At 41.5% G+C, this 23676-nt stretch overlaps 1 long non-coding RNA gene across 1 annotated transcript; it reads right to left on the bottom strand.

The window, feature by feature from the left end:
* Window positions 1-15197: 15197 nt before the first annotated feature.
* Window positions 15198-20178, bottom strand: LOC119910828. The gene is made up of 3 exons (XR_005445703.1): window positions 20104-20178; window positions 17821-17979; window positions 15198-16755 (listed from the first exon to the last, which is right to left on the bottom strand). It is a non-coding gene; the product is annotated as an uncharacterized LOC119910828 (long non-coding RNA).
* Window positions 20179-23676: the final 3498 nt, after the last annotated feature.

Here is a 23676-nt window from a genome sequence, read left to right as displayed (position 1 = left end):
AAATCAGAAGTAGTACAATAAAAAATATAAAAAGACAAACAACAGATTAAAACACTGTGAGAAAATAATTAAAAGCGGGCCTCAACAAAAAACATTGAGTCAAATCAGCCAAATGAACTAAAAGTCAGAGAAATAAAGTAGGTCATTAAATTAGATTTACATTTCTAAATGGTGGGAGTTAATGTTAGACGGGAGACTATTCCAGAGCCTAGGGGCAGCAACAGAAAGGCCCAGCCACCTTTGGTTGTGAAGCGTGAGTGGGGTACTGAGATGAGTTGTTGTGAGGAGGATCTAAGCAACCTAGTGGCAGAATATGGAATCAGCATTTCATTAATGTATTGTGGAGCTAACTGAGGGCTTTAAAAATGAACAGTAACATTTTAAAATAATTTAAAACTTCACTGGAAACCAGTGCAAGTGAGCCACACCCGGGAGAATGTGTTCTCTATTCTTTGTCCCAGTTAGGAGTCTAGCAGCTGCATTTTGAACCATTTGAAGTGTGGAATGGGTCAGCCCCATGTAAAGTGGGTGCTGTCAGGTATAACCGGTAAATAAAACTGTGTGTCATCTGCAAAATGGTGATACAAAATATTGTACTTTTCAAAGATAATACCAAGCGGAAGGATGTATTATGAGAATAAAAGAGGGCCTAAAATTGAACCTTGAGGAGGATGCCACATTTAGTGGAAGCAAGGATGAAGAACTGTAAAGGTTATTTCTCTCAGGTAGGACATAGGCTATTGTAATACTGTGCCCTGCAGACCAACTTTGTCCTCCAGGCATTTTAAAAGAATTGCATGGTCGATTGTGTCAAACGCTGCGCTGAGATCAAGCAGGACTAAAATGGCCAAGGGAACCAGAGTCGACAGAGAGAAGACCTTTAACAGGGCAGATTCAGTGCTATGCGGAGTTCTAAAACCAGACTAGACTTACGACTTTGTTGTAAATGTGTTTAAATAAGAGGAGATCTGGAGATCATAGGAATAAATTGTAACTTGGAGATGGGCCTGTAGTTTTTATGGCCAATGAGATCTAGGCTGGGTTTCTTTAATAGAGTTTGCAAAATTCTGTGTATAAAACTGGAAAGGACAACACCATTTGTTAAACAGCTATTAATTATAGCCAAAAACTTCCTTGAATAGGCATGACAGTATAATGTCTAGGGAACAGTAGGTTGGGTTCATAAGCAAGACCACCTCTTGCTGGAAAGAAGGCACAGGTTGAAACTGCTAGAGGCATCTGACTATGTGATTTGTCTCTAAAGGATCAGAGTCTGAAGGTGAGATGTGAGATCTCATTTTGTGAAATTTGGCGATAAAGAAATTCATAAACTTATCACAGGTTTCAGTAGTATGAGCAGAGGTAGCAACAGGCAATGTGGAATCTAACAGAACCATAAGTGGTCAGATACACTAGTATCAATAATTACCAGATTGGAAACAGAAAAACCAGATGAGAGCACAAGATCTAGTGTGTGATCCTTATGATTTGTTGGACAAAACACTCATTGAGTCGTGTTAAAAGAATCAACAAGGCATAAGATCTTGTCGACCATTTGGATGGACAACAAATATGAACATTTAAATCACCTACAGTCAACAGTTAACAGTTAATCTTGCATCAAATAGGGAACTGCATAGGGGAGAGCCGGGACGATTGAAACACAGCGATTTGCAGAACCTGGAAAAATCAGGTGGATACGTCACACTTTCCCGGAGTTATACGCAAGAAGCTGTTTTCGATCACGAAAAGTAAATTCACTCAAGCGAACATTTTTTTGAATAACGAGTTGTGTTTATTGTTCCATGTACCATGGTCATGATCACATGAAAGATTAGTCAGTACTTTAACACATCCTGAAGTTTTAAATGTCAAAGTTTTACAGTTTAGAAGCTACTCTGTCACTGTAGCCATGCTACCTTATTTAGATACTGCGTTAGGGGGGCAGAGTCCACTAGGCTGCGAGCTGGACCACCAAGATACTCACAGCCAAATAACAGGGTCTTCACAGTAGACCAGGAAAACAGGCTGCAGATGTACATAAAAAGGGCAGCTGATATCTAATCCAAATGTGCATTAGCTGTTGAATATTCTAGTTAGCTAGATATGTTATATTTATACTTTTTTTTTTTAAGAACAAGGAATTAAGGACTGTATGTTTGTCTACGTGTAGCACCTCATCACCACAGCAAATTCCTCGTATGTGTAAAACACTACTTGGCAATAAAGCTTCTTCTGATTCTGAATTTTATTATTTTTTTAATGATTGTGATAATGAGTTTGCAATTACGTTTTAAGAAGGGCAGTGTCAAGCTTTCTAAAATAAAAATTGCCTAAACTATTTAAATGTATATCATTGTGTTTCAACCGTCCCGCACAGTAGGGACAAATGAAACAATGCGCACCTTTCGTTCATAGTGAAATAATAATAATGTCATGGGGCCCAAAGTTTCTGCCGGCGCCGCTGGCCACACCTCTACATGTCTCCTCAGTTCTGCAGGCCCAACAACACTAAAAACCGCCACAACAAAGCGCTGGACCCGGGGTGACAGGGTCTTTTCAGTTGCTGTGCCCTCCCTCTGGAATGCCCTCCATAGCCACATCCAGCAGGCTAACACCATGGCATCTTTCAAACAGGCCCTCGAAACCCACCTTTTCAAGACTGCATTCCCCAGGGAACTTCCTTCCACTCTCGATCCTCCCGTTCATTTTAACTTTACTTTCATGTATCCCCATGTAATGCATCTTTGAGTATTTACAAAAGCATTATATAGAACTGATGTATGATGATTATTATTACAGTGGGATACTTGCATTTGCACAAGATCAAGTCATGATCCTGTTTGTGTGTCTTGTTGGGGAGTCTGGGTTTTTGTGTTCTTGTGTACATTATTTTGGTTTAGTCTTCTCTGTGTTCTAGTTCCGTGTCGGTTATTTATTTTGCCCCATGTCTGCCTGTCAAGTGTTCTCTCTGTTTTCCCTTGCTCTCTCTCTGCCTGCCTGTGTCTCGTTAGTCCCATTAGTATCACCTGTGTACCTCCTCCCAGCTCATTAACCCTGTTTGTGTGTGTCCTTGCTTGTTTCCCTCAGCCTTTGTCCGGTCATTGCAGTGTTTTGTTGTGTGAAGAAGCTCTGTCTGTTTTTTGGATATCTGCCTGAGACTTGGTGTGCCAGTATTGTGGCTTTCTGTTTGGATAACCTTATTTTGAACTCTTTTTATCAGCCACTCCGCCTGTAAGTGCGCTCGCCTTTTGTTGTCAAATAAACCTTTGAACTGTACCTGCCAGCTGTGTGTCCTGCATTTGGGTCCTTCAACCTACCTTCACCACACCCGTGACAGTATAGGTATTCTGGAATTCTTGTGCGTACCTCACTAAGTGGGCTTTTAATTAATAACAAGAAAAGAAAGGCAATTTAAAATGCAGAATCAAAATTAAATAGTAAATACACACTATGAATCCCTACACACTATAGTTAAACTGTAGTTAAATAGGGGAGAGCGGGGTAAGTTGTCACATAACTCCAACACTAGAGGCTCTATGTCAAAAATCAAAGAGCCACTTTGTGTGACTTCTTTTTTTATGTTCAACTTCCTGTTCACATGTGGTCAAGGTCACTCTATTCGCTGCTCGGCGGTGGCGTGCTGGGTGGGGGGGGGGCACTGGTCTATGTTGTGTGCGCACCGCGGTCGGTCCGGGTGCTGCTCCTCCGCGGGTTACGCTTCTTGCGTTCCGTCTGCATTACGTTATCAACTGGCATTTGGATGGTTGTTTGTATTTTTGTGTGTTTATCATTTATGTATTTTTTGGGGCGTCTGTTGGTTGGGTCGGGGTCTTCCGCGTTTGCATCGTTTAGTGTGCTGGACTGTTTCTTGTTTTCATTTTTCTCGTAGTTGTCTTACTATGTCAGCTGTTTATTGCTGCTGTTCGGCTGGTTGTCTTTTACTATTATTATTTTTATTGTTTGTTTTTGTTTGTGTTTGTTTGTTGTTGTTTTTCTCCTCCCCAAGCCCCCCTCTCTGTTCTATTGCAGGTTTCGTTGCTTTCTGCAATTGGTGTTTCCCACAGCTTTTCCCTGTTGTCCCCACCTTCCATCCTCCTTCTCTTACAGGTGTTGTCCTTTCTCTGTGCTGTCTGTTTGTGCCCCCCCATCCCCGTGTCTGCCCCCCTGTCCGGCCCGGTGACAAATCAATACATAATTAAATAAATAATAAAACAGACAAAGGAGTATATTAATACTCTCTTGTTAAAGTCAAATCTGTCTGGCACAATATGGTATCCAGATCATCATACTCTATACCAGGCTGCTGGGCAGGACAGGTTTAAAAATAAAAAAAGTTACTAAACCGTAGTCAGTAACTACTTCATTAGAGTAGTTATATTACTGTGTTGTTGCTATTGAAAAGAATCCATATAAGTTAATTTCACAGTGTTTTAATATTCAGCAATGATCCCTGATGCTCTTTCAAGTGATGTTGTAACTAATGCTTTATTTCCAGCTCCTTCTGACTTCTTATACTTAGAAATGATATATAACCGAAAAGTTATCCTCTGTTAAATAATTAATTTCCCAGCTCCTGAGCAAATGATTGTTTAAAGAAATAATCATTTGCTATCTTCAGTCTCCTCATGGAACCAGAGTTGAGGACAAAATAAGTATTACATGCCATTGTTCTGAAATGCTGTTTAATCTTACTGTTTTATTGTTCATAATATGATGCCATGTTCGTATAACTTGCTTATATATATTTAAGTAAGAATGTTTAACAGCCAATATTATCCTGGAAGCTGGTTGAGTTCCTTTCATCTGATGTGATTCCTATGAAAAGCTAACCATTTTAATGTTTAACTACTGACAATAACTTAATAGTTTCCTTCTTATCAAATGCTTAAAACCAAGAACGGTGCAACCGTTTCACATTAAAGGTTTGATTGTGGGAAGATATTTGATTCAAATATGCGCAAATATACTTTTAAAATAGACATTACAGTTAAAGGAAACAAGCCCTCAGGGGAACAAAGCCAAGCCCCCTGGGGACAAGCCCCAAGGGGCCAGACAAACAAAACAGCCGAGCTCTTTGTTGTTAACTTCTCTTCCCGCTCTCCCTTGTACTCCGGCTCTCCAGCAGCTCTCGGCACGCCCTCAGCGTGCTCCGTCTCCCAGTAAAGCCCTAGCGTGAAACCAGGAATCGGGCAGCTAGCGTGGGGACCCGTGCAACCGGCCTAAGGCAGGTCAACGACACCCAGTAAGGCATGAAACCCTGCAACTCTGTGATCAGTGATGTCTGTTAATCCATTAGCTTTAATCCTTAAAACTCATAGCCAAATTAGTTAGAGTTATTATCATAACCTGCGTTTATTAGTTCTTTTTCTCCCTTTGAATCAAATTCTCCCCACAATAGAACAACTCAGTTTACATTGAACTCATTACATTCATTGATTGCCTCGTGTTTGTTTAGCCATTGTTTCTTTCTTTGATATATTTAACTGCATTTATATCAACCTTTAGTTAATTAATAAATTTCACCGTAATCACAGGAACTGTGTGCGTGTATTGTTTAACTCCAAGTTGTCGTGGAAATTATATTCCTGGTGAGGGGTTGAGCAAATAATTGAGTTACAACGAACTGTTGTCTTTGAAGAATTTGTTTAACAAAAGAGAATAAACAGAGAAGTGCTACAACAAAATTAGCTGGACCAGAGGTTCTGTCTCCAAAGACAGTCACTAACGGTTGGCCCAGAGCAAAGGGATGCATGATCATTTACACAGTCTGAGCATCTATGTTTTGGGGAACAAAAGGTCCTTGACTGGTCCCAGTCAAGGAAGGAGAAGAAAAGCTAGTGAGGAAAACAATCAACAACCCCACATCCCTGAGCTAAACCCCACAAATGTGGACAGACATGAAGATGGAACAGGTTAAAGATTTAAAACAATATGAGACATAATAAAAGGAGAAAAATAGCACTCTTATAAGTACTTGCATAAAAGATTATAAGAAGAAAACTATTTTCTGCCCTTACACAAGTCACTGTCACGGAAGCTTTACACACTTCGATATGATTTAAGATAATTGAGTAATTATTAACTGATCACTAGCGAATAATTGTATAATTATTAAAACCCGTACCTAGGGAGTCCTGAAGGCCCTGGACGAACGGAATTCAGGTGGTGCCCCAAGAAACGAGTTTATGAATAATATTTCTAAATATTAATATTAATAATTTGTCTTATTACAAAAGTAGTTATGCTACATTATTTTTTTGCTTCAAAAGTAAAACATTTGCACTTTACATTTTATGTATTCCAACCTTATTAGGTGTGAATATTCAAAATGATAACTTTGCACAAAGTAGAGGAGACAATAACGTGTCTTTTGATACTTCAGCTGAAGTGCTCTGTTAAGCTGACCTTGAGATTTAGCCGCCAGTTTGGGGCAAGTTGTCTCATGTCACTAATTGCCCCAGTACAAATAAACACATAGAACATGCTAAAAAAACGTGTTTGTGAAAATGTGAAATTGTGTAATTACCTCTGACACCTGGATTAAATGTTACTGTAAATAGAAAATTATACACTATATTTTACAGCAGCAGCCATACGCCTTGACAAGACTGAACTCATGACAGAGTTTATCCGGTCTTATACCGTAGGCATGTAGTGTGTTAGTAGATACACACACTACATGATCCAGTTATTAATTTAGTTAGGCAACAAGGGTAGTAGACAAATACGCTTGTAATTTATTTGTGATTGCAAGGAGGAATGTGTTTTTGAAGGAAGGAAGGAAGGAAATTATCAACAGAAGACAGAATGGCAGCACCCCACCTGACATAATGTTAAAGGCAGTCAGGCAGGTGAAGCTGAAGAACAAATCAATCAGAAGTGCAGCTGAGGATTTTGACATAAGCTGCTGACATTTCTTTTGGCCTCATCTATGTGGAGCCATTTTTATACAGTAATCCAAAGGACACGTGGTTTAAGTGTGTGAAATGCAACAAATGGGCCTGCGATGTTTGCACCTCAGGCCAGACAATTTCTATGCGCCAGAACTGTGACTCTGAACACGTCTGATTAGTCAGATACAGACGTACATCGTACAAAAATGCACATTGTTGCATTAGTGTGTTTAAACACCACATCTGTTTAGTTAAGAAGTTATACATTTAAGAAAGTTTTCTGCAGCTTTACATTCAGTTCCCATAGATCTATTTGCACTCCAGAGAACGTCTGATTTTAAAGTTTTACAGTAAAAAGGTGAATGTGAGCTCTGCCAACATTTTTGTTTTGAACTAAATTCTTTATTTTCCAGATTCTCTAGGCTTGATTTTTGATTGATTTTACTTTTAGTTCTGGTTACAATTTGAAATTTAAATCAATTTTCACAATTAAGTGTTCTCACTGTTTGATAATCCAGTGTGACAACTTAACCTGCCGATGGGGCAAACTGTCACAAGTGCACACTCTCTATTCAACAGTCTACAGCTCCATAATGAGATAAGATATGAAGATGGAATGAATACAAAACTTCTGCTCAAGACTTCATTCTTTCATTTGGTATGACATTTGTACCATTGTGATGTTTGGTGCTCAGTAAATATTAGACGGTGTGAAGAGTGTGACAACATACCCCTCTCTCCCCTACTAAATGGGTAGGATATGAGAGTGTGGTGTCCATTGTGTGAATGAGGTGGGGCGCATGGTATTTCCTCCTGCCTTAATGTCCTTTGCAATAATTCAGTGACTTGGAAAAAGCCATGTGCCTTTGAGCGGTGATGCTCTGCGGCCTGTGATGTCTCAGGTTGTCTCCTGAGTTCTTCCACCTGAACAGAGAGTGAGCTGGGTACTGACTTAAATAAGTAATTATGTAATTTTAAATTACACATACAACGGTAGCTTCCTGTGAGTGGTTCAAATGGTGTTCACACCAGAAATTAACAGCTCCAGAGTTCGAGCCCGGCATTAAAACCAACCTAAACGAACAGCAGCAAGGGAGAAAATGCTCCAGGGTTCGGTCCAGCCGGACTAAACAAGGTCAGTGTGAACCCCGCCCTGAGTCTGACATTTTCTTTTTAACCACAAAGAAGACACACAAACTGAATAACAAAAATGCATGTTCAGTCAGGCAGATTGGGCTAAAGGTATGCCTCTTTTTAACTGTAGAACCGTGGGCCCGGGGCAGCCACACCCTCTGCTACAGAGTATAGGTAACGGCACATAATATAAAGGAGCAGGTCTCTCTGTTTAGAGACAGACTTGGACGAGACACCAGCGAGCTGCTAACCTGACCAACATTCAAGGTGAGTGAGTCTGATGAGTCTTTTTTTAAACATTTGAAAAGCTTTCTTATCAGATGAATGCTTGATTAGAACAACAAAAAAATTACAAAGGAAATGGATTCCAATGAATGTGGGGCTGTTGCCTCCTAAGTAAGAGGATCGCTGATCTATAAACATAAGATTGTTGCAAGCTGTGGTTCACTCATGATAAATATTTTCTTTTGAACAAGTTCTTTATTAAGAGACTCACTTTACAGCAGAATGCCCGACACACAGATTAGAAATGTGCACTTTGACAGACAGATGCTGGACTGGAATTGAATAATTTTATGAAACAACATAAGATTACTGTAACTTAAACTATAGCAGCTGTTAAATTTAAATTGAAAGTTAGAACTCACATCACATTGTTCACATTTTTTAATAAAGAAACACTTTAATAAACACAGGCTGTAAATTACAGCAAGAATCTGTCATCTTCTTGCAGCATAATATATTGTATTTCACTTTTTACCTTTTTGTGCAAATTAATCAGCAGGTGGCCAGCCTAAGGCCTTTTTATTGTGGCCAGCCTAAGGCCTTTTTATTGTGGCCAGCCTAAGGAACACCTGTGCAATCCCCATGCTGTCTGATCATCATCTTGATATGCCACACCTGTGAGTTGGTTGGATCTCAGCAAAGGAGAAGAGCTCACTAACACAGATTTAGAGATTTGTGAACAATATTTGAGAGAAACAGACCTTTTGTGTGCAGAGAGAAAGTCTTAGATCTTTGATCCATGATGGCAGGGGATAAGTGAAAAGAACAGCCCATCTGTATTTCCCAGAGTTCACAGCCATGTTTTCTATCTGCCTCTTTAGTCTGAGCAACATCCAACAAGCCAAATATTTGATGAAATATTTGAAAGAGACCGTTCTTCTGTAAGTGTGTGTCAGATATCTGTTGGTTAGCTTCAGTCGACCTCTCTGTCTCTCTGTTGATGCAGTTTCTGTTTGTCACATGTATCATGTGTTTCAGGCTGTTCTCCCTCACACAGTCAATAACTAAGCTGTTTTTCTTTTTCTTCTTCTTCGGTGTTTCTACAGTTTGGACTCTGTGGAGCTCTGTCACGTCTCCGGCTGCTGTGAAAACTCTCCCATCAGAGCGCTGACTGACTGACCGACCTTCTGTAACACTGCCACCTGTTGCTGACTGGCTTTCTGCTCTCACATCTTCCTGACGAAGGTATGATCAGCTGATTTGTTAAACTGAGATGGTAAACACGGTAAACATTATTTCCGCATGTTTGCATTGTTGTTTTTTGACAAGTTTTGACACTTTCTTAGGTTTCATTTACTTTTAAATGTCTTAACAATAAGGGAGTTTTTATCTTTCATGCACAGTGTTGTTTGGTGTAAAAAATATGCAGCTCAATAATATCCCCCGATTGAGAGGGGCAAGTAAAACGTCACATCGTGCTAGTGAATCTAGCACTAAACACATACTTTTGGTGTAGTTTGTTATCACGCTGCAGCCTCTCCCTGTTCTCTGTGTCGGGGCTGAGCTCCTTCACACAAACACACACTCAGAGATATCACTAGCCAGCAGAGCAGAGTTGCTCTGAATTGAAGATAACTCCAAGATTACTTGACGACATCAATAAATGTTAAACATGGACATGTAAACATCTCTCATCCACCGCCGCAGTGTTTAAAACAAGCAGAGGGCGCTAGCTCAGCTAATTGCGAATTATTATAAACAAGCTCTAATGAAAGCTGTCTGTATGCAGCCAGTGGAAATAGTGACATGGCAGGGTCCCTGGACCCCAAGTAGCTTTTCTGTGTCAACATTGTCTTCGCTACAAGTGTGTCATTTTGCTATGTACGCGTCCAACGTCTCTGACACATTAAAATACAAAAGGACGCAGTAAACTTATTACTGACGCACCCTATTTTTTTTGTGATCTTTCTTAGGTTGCATTGTGAACAGTGCATTGTAACCTCAACAGAACAGGACATCACACTCATTCACCGTGTAACCCTAGGATGGCTCGCTTTGGGAATTTAAATTTTAGGGCTTACTGAACTGGTCTGAGATTGGACTGTTGTCTGTCATTTTATGTTGTTACTGTGTGCTGTTTAGACAATTTGGTTAGGTTTAGGAAAAGGTCATCTTTTATTGACAGAAATTCTTTCTTTCTCCTTGTTTGTTCCTTTCACCAAGAGTCAAAGCAGTCGTTCCTCTTATGAGCTGGTTGTTAAATCATAAAGATATTCTGATATTGCATAATAATGTGTATTTTTTTATGTTTCAGGAAACCACAGGTTGCACACGAAAATCACCATTAAACTGCTGAATACAATCAACAAAAATGAATAAAGTACCAGCAGAATGTAACATGGGCAACAGCCTGACATGCTGGAAGTGTGATAAAGTCCTGCCTCCGTGCAAATCCTTTGCTGATTTGTATGTAACTAGTCTTCATGGGGAGCGCTTCTATGTGTTCAACGGAGGTGAATACTACAGACCATATGAACTCTTTATGCACGAGTGTAAATGTTGCTTTAATAAGCCAACCAGCGCTCAAGACAAAATGACTACAGTTCCAGTAGAAAGTAAAATGGGTGACCGCCTGAGATGCTGGAAGTGTGATAAAGTCCTGCCTCCGTGCACATCCTTCAATGATTTATATGTAGATACTGTTCGTGGGCGGCGCGTGTATGTGTTCAATAGAGGTGAATACTACAGACCAGTTGATCACTTTTTGTACGAGTGTAAATGTTGCTTTAAGTAGCAAATCAGGGATCAAGAGAAACAAATGACGTGCGAGGAGAAGAGATGAGGACAGAAGAGAGAAGAGGAGAGGAGGAGAGAGAGGAGGAGAGACAGAGGAGAGGAGAGAAGAGGGGAGAGAGGAGGAGAGACAGAGGAGAGGAGGAGAGACAGAGGAGAGGAGGAGAAGAGAAGAGGAGAGACAGAGGAGAGGAGGAGAGACAGCGGAGAGGAGAGATGAGGATAGAAGAGAGAAGAGGAGAGACAGCGGAGAGGAGAGATGAGGATAGAAGAGAGAAGAGGAGAGACAGCGGAGAGGAGGAGAGACAGAGGAGAGGAGAGATGAGGAGACCCAGAGGAGAGGAGGAGAGACAGAGGAGAGGAGGAGAGAGAGGAGGAGAGGAGAGAAGAGGAGAGACAGCGGAGAGGAGGAGAGACAGAGGAGAGGAGGAGAGACAGAGGAGAGGAGAGATGAGGAGAGACAGCGGAGAGGAGGAGAGACAGAGGAGAGGAGAGATGAGGAGACCCAGAGGAGGGGAGGAGAGACAGAGGAGAGAAGGAGAGAGAGGAGGAGAGACAGAGGAGAGGAGAGATGAGGAGAGACAGCGGAGAGGAGGAGAGACAGAGGAGAGGAGAGATGAGGAGACCCAGAGGAGGGGAGGAGAGACAGAGGAGAGGAGGAGAGAGAGGAGGAGAGACAGAGGAGAGGAGAGAAGAGGAGAGACAGCGGAGAGGAGAGATGAACTGTACAATTATTATTACACTACACTATAACACTTATATTCTGTGTGTTCTTTCATTATGTCCTGAATAACATGTAACCTCATGTCTGAAATATTTCATAAAGTGAGCTGAAAGCTACAGTGTCTTCCTCTCTTGTATTCTTCCACTGGGTGGTGCAGGTTACATGGTTTTACAAGTAAAATGGCAGAGAACTTGACCTCTAAGGCTGATCGCTACTCGATACCTTTAAGATATGGACTGAAACAGCTCAGTACTGAGTATCAAAACGTCTCCAGTCAAATGAGTACTGCAATTGATCCATTTTGGAACCAGATCTGGGGAGAAATGACTATTTGTGTGGTTTTGTTGCAGCCAAACGCCATAAGCAACACACCGAAAATAAAGAGAAGGGTATGCCTCTTTATGTGCCTGCACGCGCCGAGTCCATGTGTGATTTGAACAGCAGCTAAACATGTTCGCTCCAGGCTGCTGTGGTCTCTCACGTTCCTCACCTCAAGCTTGGCTTTCCGTTGGTTTCATCTTCTGGTATCACTTTTATTTGCGGTTCACATCACTTGTCACCGATCGATCACTTTCTACTTTCAACAAATGTATCAAACATTTCACTTAAATTCTTTTTCCACAACTCACTGTGGTCACTGAACTATTTCACTCCTCTCTCATTCAAATAAAAAACATCTCCCAAGCTGTCGCCCTTCCTCTGATGATGCTACCGTCTGGATGACCTGATCAGGATAAGGAGATCTGATACAATTTCCAAATATTTTTATGTAACAGATTTGAAAACAGAAAAGAAAATAGGTCACCTTGCTTGTCCAATAATAATACAATAATACCAAGTAGCTACTATTCAACAGGTGGCATTTTATGGAAGGGTTTGAATGAAGTACTCTACTGGTATCAGTATCACTTTAAAGCCTAGTTCACACTAGGATTTTAAGTACAATTTGCCAGTCAAAGAGCTCGGCGACCGTCAGGCTGGGATCAGGGCTAAATCAGCCATCGATTGGTCGGCCGCCAATTGTTGTGTGAACTACTCAACAAGGCATCGGAACGTCTCCCCGACACAGCACTGACACATCGCCGACACCAGCCAGATATCTAGCATGCCAAATATCTGGAGGAGTCGGCCGACTCAGCATCCACATGCAGCTGGCAGAGCACCTATTTCACCGCAAAACCCTTTTTACTACCAGCCCTACTCATAAGGCACATAGCTTTTTCCAAGTCACTGTCAGAATGATTGTAAAGGACATTAAGGCAGAAAGGAATACCACACACCCCACCTCATTCACACAACGGACATGGACACTTAACACCTCGCATTTACCTACAGGTTAACTGTAGTGTTTGTTTATTCATTTGTGCATAGTGTGTATAGATTTATGGTGCATGTTTGTTTGTATTTATCGTGTATTTACTATTTTTTGGGGGGATTTTTTAGATTGCCTTTCTTTGTTTGCTGACTCAGTGAGCTACGTACAAAATTTCCATTGTACTAACAAATCTAATCAAATATCTTCTCCCCTTCTCCAACTGTTCCTCCTTCTTTCCCCTGACCTTCTGTTAAGTTTTTTAACTTTATTTTTGGGAACTCACAAAGTGGTTCACAAAAAATTTAACATCCAGTCCCAAAATCTAGATTGGTACGGCAGAAAAGCTCAGTGCTGCAGTCTTCATCAGTGACACTCTGTGACTCCAGGGTCCCATCCCTTCCCCTTTCTACCCAGCCCCTCCCTTCAACCACGCTTCCTACTTCTCTCCCCTTGCCTTCTGATTCATCAATGTTTCTTCATAACTTTACACAGTATGACTGGTTTGATGGCACAGTAATCAGGGTTTGGTGGTGTCATGTCACTCTGACTGATTGACCCTTATTGCTCCTGGGCGGAGCTTTGGATCTTTTGCAGCATACTTTGCTAATATTGCGTAGTGACAATCATTGATTCTAACCACCTGACAATCATTTCAAACAACTGTCAGTTTAATGCAATTCACCGCCATGCAGGTACTCGTGTGAATGAACAACTTTCAACACATTTTCAAAATAAAACGTGCTTCTGCATGTACCGGGTCATTTCAAGTTGAGAGTTGGGAAAGTTTGAAAGTTGTTCTGAAAACACAAATTCTGGTCAATATTTCTAAAAGCAGGTTGGTGATTAACTGTCCTGGGTTGCAGCAGCAGCAGCACAGAGACCCAACGAACCCAGAGCTAGACAGCTGCTGACAGGCTGGACGTTAGTGATTTATCTGCCCTCTGCCACTCCGTTTACTGTAAAGGAGGACGTGGACTAACGGGAACTGTCATTCCGATCATGCATTAAAATAATATGATATGTTTTGTCCTCTGTTCAAGCAGCAGGTGGAACATCACTCCACATTACTCAGCATGCCAGTATTCAGAGTGAGCACCAGAGAAGAGAGAAGGTGTGCACTGGTTACAGCTTCAGGGCTCCTCAGCGACTACTGAACTGTCCCAAGCAATAATTTTGTTATTGAAATATAACTACGTTGTCAGTCAATGCATTTGCTACACAGACGTTAACAGTCAGGGCGGACACCTACCTACCTGGTTGATCCTGCCAGTAGCATGTGCTTGTCTCAAAGATTAAGCCATTTCTATGTAGACACAGCCGGTTCAGTGAAACTGTGGACATTCACAAATATATTTCCAATGAAAAATGCTAAGTTGACGTACAAATGATGAGCTACGAGTTGCAAATTAGAGATACAGATTTACAGATGCAAATCATTTATTTGTGCATATGTGTTTCAGTGTGTTATGTAACTTTAAATTGTTTGTGAATACTTCTGACAGCCCCCCCGCTATTCCCTTCATCCAATCAGCAGCTCAGCAACTAATCATCCGTGTCTAAGGGACATCCTGTAATATTTCCCCAAATCGTTTCTCTACATTACATAATTTCATATACTCACATCATTTCTCTGGGATTTCAAGCAGTTTCTCTTTTCTGCAGCTCCCTGCAGGTGCTCACGCCAATATCAAAGGTGTTTGTGTTGGGTTGGGGGGAAGCAGTGGCTCAGTACGTAAGGACTTGGTTGGAAACAGGAGGGTCGCCGGCTCGAGTCCAGCTCGGACCAAAAGATAGGGAGTGTTGACTGGTAGCTGGAGGTGCCAGTTTGAGCAACCACTCGGGGCGCCACAGCAAATGGCAACCCCTCGCTCTGACATCTCTCCATGTGTTGTTCCTATAGGTTTGTGCAAGTATATATTTCATATCTGTGTGTAAAATAATGAGAATGAACAACAGAGTGAAAAGATTGAGTTTCCCATTGTGGGACTAATAAGATATCTTCTTCTTAAAAAAGTAAAAAGCTTTGGGTGGTGGAAAAATCTCAACTCTTTTTCAACACTTTAATTCTTCAGTAAAATATACATAAAGTAATGAAGTCCAAAAATAAGTCTGAGTTTGTTGCTGCCAAAAGTCATTTATTCTTTTCCAAGATAAAGACAATGAGTTTCCACCAAACAGACCAAAATTATGCAACTAAAAACTGCAGGTTGCTGTGTCGCCCCTCCCCACGCAGCTCTGTTGCCTATATTTTTTAATGCAATCGCGTCTTTTGAACCAATTATTTATGTGTTTCTTTTTAACATTTTGATGCTTGCTTATTGCCGGATCTCCCTGTTTACTCTCCTTCCTTAGACCATTCTTCTGTCCTCAACTTTTCTCCTCTTCATTTGCTGGACCTTTTTTATCACCGTCCAAACCATCATTCATCCACTTCAATCGTTTTGTCGAGCCATCAATACTTTCTTTTTCTGCTAAACTCTGTCCCCCCCACTAACCTCAGACTGGCTGAAGGGGAAAGAGGGATTGTAGGCCCATGCTCCTGCAACCACAGCAACCACAGGCACCTAAGCTTTTCAATGTAGTAAGGAATATAAGAATATACAGGGTATTCATAACATGCCAATATAACAACAGATATATATGAGACAACAGTATCCTAACTTTAACTGTGTATATCTGGTTTCCAAAACATATTGGGATATAATTTGTAACACAAGTTACACACAACTCTACGTCTACATTAGTGAGTCGCTAGCTTGCTCCATTAATAATATATATATATACATATGGTTGTACATATGATACATATGGTTGATTATGTTTTTGTAGTTGTTGAGGCTAAAACAATCGGCACACTATGAGAAAATAATGACACGACAAAATATACTGAGGAAGAAATGGCGAGCACAAGAAGAGGAAAATAAAAAGATTAAATAAAGATAAAGAAAAAGAAAACTGCTCACAAGTCATCTGATATATGTGATCTTACATGATGATATTCTATGAAAATCAACACTTTATCAGTTGCTCTGGATGAGAGCACAGATTTAAAAGGTCAGCTAAGCAACAGCTTTCTTTATTTTGATGTGATGATGTCACAGTGACTTTAATTCTGTTCAGTAAAGGAAACCAAACCTCCTCTCCATCTCTTCTCCTCTCGTCCTCTCTCTCTCCTCTTCTCTTCTCCTCCTCTCAGCTCATTTACTCTCAAAGCATTTTGCACACTCGTGCATAAAGACTTCATATGGTCTGTAGTATTCACCTCCATTGAACACATACACTCGCTGCTCATTAAGAGTAGTTACATATAAATCACTGAAGGATTTGCACGGAGGCAGGACTTTATCACACTTGCAGCATCTCAGGCGGTCACCCATATTACATTCTGCTGGTAACCCGGTCTCCTCCTCTCTCCTCCTCTTGATCCCTGATTGGCTTATTAAAGCAGGATGCACACTCGTACATATTATCAGCGCCAACCGGTCTGTAGTATATACCATGAACAGTACTTTTGTGGAAATCATCGAAGGATTTGCACGGAGGCAGGACTATATCACACTTGCAGCATCTCAGGTTTTCGCCCATGTTACTTTCTGACGGTACGTTCCCCATTTTTAACGTGTTTTTCAGCAATTAAGTGGTGATTTTCGTGTCCAACCTGTGGTTTCCTGAAAGATAAAAAAGACAAATATCTGAATGACTTTATGATACAACAACTAACTCACTCATAACAGGAACTCCTGCTGCTTTGACTCTTGGTGAAAAGGAAAAACAAGACAACATTTACTGTCTGTATTAGAACAATGTCAGAAATCAACCAACGTCCTCGCCAACCCATTCATGGTCCAGACCCCTTGGAGTCAGTTTTTAATGCTTCAGAGAGAGAGTTCAGCGGACTGGGGGAAGCCCTGTAGCATCATAACCAAACTGCAAAGTTTCCCAACGTTAAGCACTAGTACTCTTTGAAAGTCTAACCGGGCGCCCTACACGTGCAAAAACAACTCTACACTTCAAACTAATCAATACATGGATCAATAGTGCTTTGTTGCTGGACAGAGAAGATGCTACTTGTTCTCATTGGTCAGGTAGAATGAGAGCAGTAAGCTGCCATCAGCTGATCCACTTCTAGCATCAGTCCACTAGATGGCCTCGTGGAGCCGATGGAGGATGTTACTGCTCTGCTATATGGAGATCTAAACTGAATGGCACTTTGTGAGGCAGCCATGTTTCATCTGGACATTTGGATGATTCAAGAACACAGTTTGTGTGAAACCAGATAAGCTGCAGATATCAGTGGGAGTTGTTATAGTTACTAACTGACCACAGTGAAGAGTCATCAGTTTAACTATATACCTCCTCTCTGCTCCTCTTTTCCTTCTCCTCCTCTCAAACCTGCAGCTGACAGAAAACAGACCTGAAACTTTCCTGCGTTCCTAAACTGATGACAAGAAGTTAACAAACGTTTTCTTAAAGTAAAGAGACCGGCTTGGTTTGTTGGCACAACTTCAGTTCTGACTTTAATTTTTGTTTTTACAATGAAGGACGACTCAAAGCCCACGAGGAAACATGGCGTCAAACTGCATTTTACTGTTAAGTAAAGATATCAGGGCTCCTCTTACTTAGGGGCCCCGGAAAGTTAAACAACCTCACATTCCTTCGTCACTCTGTTGTTGTTGAACTCAAACCTTCATTTAATATGAAAAGTTTTCAAACGAGTAAAAAGTCAGACTCACACCCCTGTTCCTGTGAATGTTTCAGGTCAGCAGCTCGCTTGTGTCTCCTCCAAGTCTGTCTGTAAACACAGAGACCTGCTCCTTTATATTAAGGTGACTCCACCCATAGAGTCCGTGGGCCGGACCAGATATCAGTGAGCAAAACCTTCCTCGTGCTCTCTATCAGAGAAGGGGGTGGGGATTTACAGTAAAGGCTGACTCAGAGCAGGGGGTGAAGGTTGTCTCCACTTACAAAGGGAATGAATGATTCAATCTGACAATCTTTTACATCTGTCTGTCAAAATACAGATTTCTGGTCTGGGTGTCGGGTGTTCTGCAGTAAAGTGAGTCGCTGCTTGTTGCTGTTAATAAAGAGCTTGTTCAAAAGAAGATGATTATTATGATCTGTACAGCATTGTTATTACCTTTTGTAAAGTAAAATAAAAGTGCAATTGAGTCAATTTTCTGTTAAATAAATGCTGGACTGGCAGGACAAAGCAGAACGCCACTCCTTCGTCCAGCACCAGAAATGTCTTTCTAGTTGATTAAAATCTCCTGACAAGCCGACAGAGGATAGGTCATGATCTAAGGTTAATACATGTTCATCTACACATCCAAAAGGTTTCACACACAGTCCACGTTTATACAGTGAAACTGTTCAGAGTAAAGCAGCCATCCTGATCAATTCTGAGCTCCAGCGGAGCATCTAAGTTATCTCTGAAGCTAACAGTTGAAATCTGTTTCTCTGGAGAGTTTCCTTTTTCCTGTCATGTCACATTTATAACTACAGTTTTTTTCTCTTGCATACTTAAATGCCCCACGATATTTGTTGAGTTTATTGAGCACATTAAAACGTTTAAACGTTCTGAAAGCAGCCTCTCTAATCACGAAAGCACATTGTTAAAGTAAACATTCATACAGCAACAAAACACAAAATAAAGAAACCACTGTAGGGGAGAGATGTGACCCACGACCGGTTCGTCACTGTTAATAATAATGCAGCGCACTGAGGATCCAGACGTTTCATAGAGGAGACAGCGTCTGTCAGTATGTTCACTGTTATCAGTTCAGACATTCACTGCTAAACCACGGAGCTGCACAGGAACACTAGGCTTCATGATCAGAGACGGGTTTTAAATCACGGCCACACTTGTGTCCGTATCCTCCTCTCTGCTGTGAGTCTGCAATTCAATCAATCAATCGATGGTTTTAAAGACGTGCTCTTCATGCGTCATTATAATAGCAGTGCACTATGGTACAAGTGCAATTTTTTTTGCATGTTGCGTTTAACACACCCATGACTACAAGTAAGTAAGTACAACCCTTTTGGACCATGTGCCTAACACACTGACCATTATTTTTGTATTTAAACTACCAACATTGGACATGGACACCTTCCAAACGCAACTGCGCCTGTCATGATCCTGTCCTGAGCTTGTCTGTGTTATATTATTTTGGCCATGCCTTCTCGGTGTTTTGATTTTGGTTTCTCTGTGTCTGGGTTTCAGTCCTGTCTTTGACCTGTGTCCAGTATCTGTTATATAGTTAGTCTGTGTTTTGGGGTTCAGTCATGTCTTGTGTCTAGTTTACTCTGTGTGTTTGTGCTGGTCGGTCCGGTACTGTCTGGTTGTGCGGTTATGATCTCTTTAGTTCATTATGTCTATGAAGATTCTCAGTCATCCAGGTCATAGTTATCCAACGAAGGTTAAAATCAAGGGCAACTGGACTTGTTTGAAGATACTGGAAGACGTTTCGTCCCTCATCCAAAGGACTTCTTCATTTCACTTCTTCTTCTTTAGTTCATTATGATTTTTATCTTTCTGCTTTAGCCTCCGTGTAGCCTTGTTTATCTTTTTGTTCATCCGCATCTTTTAGTTTACTTAATATCTGTCTTGTATCTTAGGTTTAACTCTGTCTTAGCTCCTCGTTCTGTGTCTCAGTTCATGTCTTAGTGTTTTCTCCGGGTCTGTGTGTGAGTTCTGTCTTATCCCAGCGTCAGTCTGTTTTCCCTGTTGGTGTTAGTTTTGTTGTGATCTGTCTGCTTGCGTCTCAGTTAGTTAGTTTGTTATTTCTGATCTGTTACATCTTGTGTTATGGCCTTTGTTTAGTGTTCAGTAACTTGTGTTGTGTCTGTTATCCCAGTAATCCCTCTGCACGTCAGTCTCTCTGTTTTCCCCTTTGCCATCTCTGTCTGCCTCGTTAGCCTCATGTCCCTCACCTGTGTTGTTCCCGCCCTGCTCGTTAGTCTGTGTGTGTGTGTGTGTGTGTGTGTGTGTGTGTGTGTGTGTGTGTGTGTGTATTTACCTGGTGTTTCTGTTTAGTCCTTGTCCGGTCATTCCAGTGTTCTGTTGTGTTTTGTTGTGTGAAGAAGCTCTGTCTGTTTTTTGGATATCTGCCTGAAACCTGGTCTGCCAGTATTGTGGCTTTCTGTTTGGATAACCTTATTTTGGACTCTGTTTATCAGCCACTCTGCCTGTAAGTGCGCTCACCTTTTGTTGTCAAATAAATCTTTGAACTATACCTGCCAGCTGTGTGTCCTGCATTTGGGTCCTCCGACCTACCTTCTCCACACCACACCAGTGACTGCACCATATGCTTCACTTCATGCACTAAGATCGTTAAAATGCACACTGTTGCACACACAGTTATTTCTTACTGTAAATACCTATTTGGTCCATGACAGGACCTCATTTCAGTGGATCACACAGAAACGTTCATTAAAAGATGTATTCATATAATTGTCTTTATTGTTAATTACACATGCCTAACCAACCTCAAGCTAAATTTATAGGCATTTCGAAACATTGTGATTTATTGTGTGAATATTCAGCACAGTAATCGACTATCAATCAACTCTCTATAGTCGTTAGTTGCAGCTCTAGACCCAAGCAGAGTTGTATGTCAGATTAGGGCACACTACCAGCAGAGCACTAAAGTAATGCACAGCAGAGTACAGGGCAGGCAGACATCATATTATGAATTCCCATTAAATTATGACGTATAACTTTTTCCCAGACATGCCAGAAACCACAGGAGCTATTAAAGTCCAGGAGTTTCTAACTGAATAAAAAGAATAAATTTATCATTGAGGTGAAAAGTGGCCACATGCACATTGAAAGAGGTTAATTCTACAGACAGACACAAACAAGAGGGAAGACTAAACCGTGCCTGCATGTGTGCTGACTCAGAAGGGATGATATTACATATCTGAAAGCAACACAGAATGTCTGAGAGCATCACTGCAATATATGTACTTTATTATGAATTGTCACCTGCCAGCTGAATTGTGTCTCCATTTATATTGATTAAGTTTAATAAGACCCACAAGGAGAAACCTGCATAATGGCCAAGAGCTTCTTTGAAATTATTCATGGCAGTATTAGAGCTAAGGGTGGGTGGTGGTGGTGGTGTCGAAGTGGGTGTCAATGAGGGGCCCAATATGGAAAATGTTTGTCCGCCTGTCCATTAATTCCTAACAGTGGACCTGGTGCAGACTATTCAGTTTCTCTTCTGTATCGGCTTTGAAGCTCCAGCACATTTCATTTAATAGAAGAAGAAAAGAGTCACCCTTAAATTCATGTTCATTTTACCAAGAACAGTGCCCCACTGGAACTTGTGTGAAGTGGTTTCTGGTCAGCCAAGCAGCAACAACAAGTCCTTGTGATTGTCAATCACTCCAAAAAGATGCCACACTTGGAGAGAAATCTCTCTCCCCAAAATCAAGCCGAAGGGTTTTTACCAGAAACAATGTCCAGAGCCCCAAACATTCTCAGTGTGAGATGATGTCCTCTCTGAGTTAGAGGCTTCAGGTAACGCTGAAACTCAACTTAAATGTGTCTCCGTCATGACTGTCACCTGCATTTATTTAATGCATAATTTTTAATAACTCATTTAGTAAATCATTAAGTGGCACTGTTCACTGTTCTGTGCTGATGATTGCGTGTTAGCAGCGAAACTGAAATAGGGGTTTCCACTTCCCTTCAAAGGTAATTTTCTCAAACCCTGAGTCAGAAATCTCCACTTCAGTAACACCTATACCTTACATACGCCAACCTTTCCAGTTTAACTCTATCTATATCGTGACAGTTTGAAGGTGTGATTTTATCAAAGGATGCAGTTTGGACTGGTCTAAAGGCACAAACAAAGTCAGTTCCAGAGAAACCACAGTCCACGTCAGAGAAACAGGAGCACACCCAGCTATCAAGGGCATAGTTTAGTGTCAACACTGGTTGGGACATCTTCCATCTTCCCTTACCCCGAACTGCCGCCGCTATTCACGGCAGTTCTAATCAGTGCTTGTGCTGACACCTGAAGCGTTGCAGCGCGGCCCAGAAGCGGCTCTCCGTTCCACAGAGAATAGGCAGCAAGTCTATTTGTGACAGAAGCTGCGTCAGGCAGCACAGAGCAGATGAACCGGGAAGGAAATCTGCCACAGAAACGGCACAGAGAATCTGGTCGAGTTTCAAAATAAAACATTCTGTGCAGACTCCCGATCTTATATAGTTTACATTTACTCATTTAGCAGATGCTTTTATCCAAAGCGACTTACATTTGAGGAGCAGCATACAAGCATCAATAAGATCTACAACTGACAATACATACTTGTAAGTGGAGCAATAAATACTAGTTAGAGCTAATAGCACGTATGGCACCAATGGGTAAATACCTAGGGAAGTAAGAGTTAACAAAAAAAGTGCAATCAATACAAGAGAATTGTAAGAGGATAGAAGAAGAAGGGCACAGGAAGTGCATGTTAGAGGTGTTTTTGAAGTTAGAGAGGGACGCCCCTGTTCTGATGGCGTGTGGTAGCTCGTTCCACCATCGTGGTGTCACAGATGAGAACAGGGACTGAGATTGCTTTGTGTGGAGCGTAGTGGCAGAGAAGGAACGTAAACTTGTATTATGGAGTTTAGGTAGATGGTGCAGACCCAGTAGAGGCTCTGTATGCAGCATTAGGGACTTGAATTTGATTCGGGAGGCCACGGGGAGCCAGGGGGAGGTCACTGAGTAACGGAGGGACATGAGTCCTTTTGGGCTGATCAAAAACCAGACGCGCTGCAGCGTTCTGAACCATTTGTAGGGGTTTTACCGCACAGCTAGAAGACCTCCCAGGAGGGCGAGAGATAACCGTGGCCTGTACCAGAAGCTGGGTGGCGTGCTGGGTGAGGTAGGGCCTGATTTTCCTTATGATGTATAGAGCAAAGCGGCACGACCGAGAGACAGCAGCAACATGGTCTGAAAAGGACAGCTGGTCATCAATCATGACACCCAAGTTTCTCACCACCCTGGTTGGAGTGATGGTTGAGGAGTCAGTTTGTAGTTTGATGTTATGGTGGATAGATTGCTTGGCTGGAATGACCAATAATATCAACAATAACTACATTTAAAACATATGTAGCCTACTTAACCATGGTGGAAGCACAAAAATCAAAGACAGCTGACCAAATCAACAAAATCTGAACATGTCGGCAAAATCAGGCAGGCAAAACGATCTTATTCTGAAATGCTCCATGTGGGACATGAAGCCCTGCAGAGAACGTAACAAAACCGTTTTACAGCGAGCTGTGATCTGTAGTATTAAGCAAAATAACGGACAAATAAACAACTACTCAACAACGTGGGGCAGGCTAAATGCTTCGCTGCTGAAACGCTTCTAAAGAGCTTGCAGTGTGAGTTGATGCCGGGCAGAGGACTGAACAAAACCACGGTGCAGCTGTAATGCGGTGCACACACCACCTGTTCTGAAGGCAATAAGTCATAGAAGTCATATTCAGTCTGACTTCAGTAAAAGCCACATTACCTCTAAAGAAAACAGCTCACTGATCATTGTATGTATAGATGTGCTGTAGGTCTGTCTGACTGTCTAGTAGCAGAAGT

This window comes from Micropterus salmoides, unplaced genomic scaffold (genome assembly GCF_014851395.1).
Source record: "Micropterus salmoides isolate LMB-PRFRI ecotype aquatic unplaced genomic scaffold, ASM1485139v1 Ms_hic_scaffold_19, whole genome shotgun sequence".
Taxonomy (NCBI): Eukaryota; Metazoa; Chordata; class Actinopteri; order Centrarchiformes; family Centrarchidae; genus Micropterus; species Micropterus salmoides.
This window is presented reverse-complemented; position numbering and strand designations above follow the sequence as displayed.